Raw genomic sequence first — 2,659 nt, 5'->3', positions numbered from 1 at the left:
TGCAACAGTACTGCAATTCGCAGAAACCTCGCATACATCTGATCTTGATATCCCTTCTGATGATGCTTCCCGCGCTCGCGACAACGACCTACGCGCTATACAGAGATACCTTGAAACCCTCACGCTTCCTTCCAACATCTCCAACACCCAGTCTCTTCGGATCCGCAAGCAGGCAGCCCGATATTTCGTCCACGGCAATCGTCTCTGGCACAAGGATCCAGCAGGACGCCATCAGATTGTTCTTTTCGGCCCCGACCGCACTCGCATCTTGCACGAGACTCACGACCGTCTTGGCCACAAGGGTTTTTACCCTACTCGTCGCGCAACTGCGGACCACTTTTGGTGGCCGACATTAGATAAAGATCTTGCATGGTACCTCAAGACCTGTCATCAATGTCAACTGCGTTCGGTAGAAAAAGTCATCATCCCTCCCACTGTCGCCACACCAGCATCCTTATTCCATAAAGCCTACACGGACTCCATGCATATGCCGACCTCACACGGATACTCCTACATCGTCCAAGCTTGATGCTCCCTCAGTGCGTGGCCAGAATTCCGAATGCTCAGGTCTGAAACTGGTCGGACACTTGGGGCCTTCCTATTTGAAGAAGTTCTCTGCAGATGGGGCGCGGTTGAAGAGATCGTCACTGATAACGGAACCCCGTTTATCGCAGCACTAGACTGGCTCGCGAAAACGTACCATATTAACCATATCCGTATCTCGGCTTACAACTCACGCGCAAATGGGATTGTCGAATGCTCGCATCGTACCATCCGTGATTCGCTTGTCAAGGCTTGCGAAAGCGACATCACTCAATGGCCAACAGTTGCACCTCACATCTTCTGGGCCGACCGTGTTACGACTCGCAAAGCCACCGGTCACTCTCCCTACTTCATGGCTCATGGGGTCGAGCCTCTGCTCCCCTTTGATATTACTGAGGCCACCTTCATGCTCCCCGATATCGCATCCCCTCAGTCCACCGAGGACTTGATCGCGGCTCGTGCTCGTCAGCTTATGAAACGCGAAGACGATTTAGCCGTCATCCACAAATGCATTCTCAAGGCCCGGTTCACATCTGTCGCAGACTTCGAACGACAATTTGCCCATGCCATATGTGACTATGATTTCCAACCCGGTGCGCTAGTGCTGGTTCTCAACAAGAAGATTGAAGCTGCGTCGAACGCCAAGTGTAAACTGCGGTATTTCGGACCTATGGTAGTCGTCTCCCGTGCTGCTGGTGGCTCCTACCTACTTGCCGAACTTGACGGTGCGGTCTCACGTCTCAGATTCGCCGCATTCCGGATCATTCCCTATCACCCTCGATCCTTGACAACACTCGAAGTCACACAGTTCCTTAATCCAGATAACCTTGTCGGCACTGCCCCAGAGCACGAATAGTTGTTTGAGGATCAACTGGGACAGTTGATATTTCTAGTTGGGGGGAGGTGTAAGAAAGGCTGCGCCTTTAACGATGAAAGCTTGCTTCAATCAACCCTTCAACGACTGTGACATATCACGCACTGCCTTCTCTTCTATTTCCTTTTCTGTCCATATTTACATCAATTCACGTTTAGCCTTTGTCCTTATCGCCATCACCACACGTTCCCAATTATTCTTTGTACCTACGCCACACCTTTCACGTCTCGCTTTGCCTTTCTTCTCGCTACTCGCGCTTTGATAGCGCTTTGTCCATTCTCCCGCCGTATAAAAAGTTACATGTAATTCTCGTTTAATTAGTGAATCAACTCCCTCTCAGTGATCCGTATTCTCGCAGCCGTCCGAACATTCCGTCAAAGTCAAAAACATCTCTGTCTGCATCATCGTTTGATCTCTAGTCAACTCGCTACCATCCTCCATCACAATTTCCTACCTTCCTCGATCGATCCTTTCGATTCCCCTTAGAACTCACCTCAGCCTTACAACCCCATCCTTCTTGCACACTGAGCAAAGTTGGTCTGCCGGAGGGGCTTCTCTGACCATGAGTAAGTTTATATAGTCTTTGAACTTGCCCTTCCATTGCCGGAGATATGCATTCTGACCCTGTATGATCCGGTCAGATCCAGACTCTGGAAATGAGGATGACTGCTGCTTGCCAGAGATTTCGGTAATTTGGGCTGGGGGATGTCACCTTGGTCAAAGTCAAAGTCAGGACCTTCATGGAGCATCCGAGATGACCCGGATTTTTGCTTTGAGGGAGATTTCATCGGCGATGATGTTACCGACTTTGCTTTTGGAGACCATGAGTCTTTCACCCAAGATGATCTGGATCCTCTGGCTGTAGTTTTCTCCTTGAGCTTATACAGCTGAGGCAATCGTTTCTTCATGGGAGGAGTGTATGTTATTCCTGTTTGTTTAGTCTTTGCCATATTGATACCACCACCGGAAAGGATTGTTGAACCAGGGAGTGCACTTAGGCTTGATGACTGGGAGGTACTTGACTCCACTGGATCATGCTTCCATCAACTCCGAACCGTCGGCATCAGCTCATTTTCTCTTGTTTAGTCATGGAGCAACCAGATTTGAAGTTATGTGCCTACCGGAGCAAGGGACCGATTTGATAATCCAACCGGATCATTGTTCTGGTGTCATATTACTATAAAGGACATATCCCCTTGCTGTTAGTCATTCAGCAACCTGATGTGAAGTTCTACCGGAGCA

Source organism: Suillus paluster (assembly GCF_016628075.1).
Source record: "Suillus paluster strain FC165 chromosome Unknown EDB91scaffold_597, whole genome shotgun sequence".
Lineage (NCBI taxonomy): Eukaryota > Fungi > Basidiomycota > Agaricomycetes > Boletales > Suillaceae > Suillus > Suillus paluster.
This window is presented reverse-complemented; position numbering follows the sequence as displayed.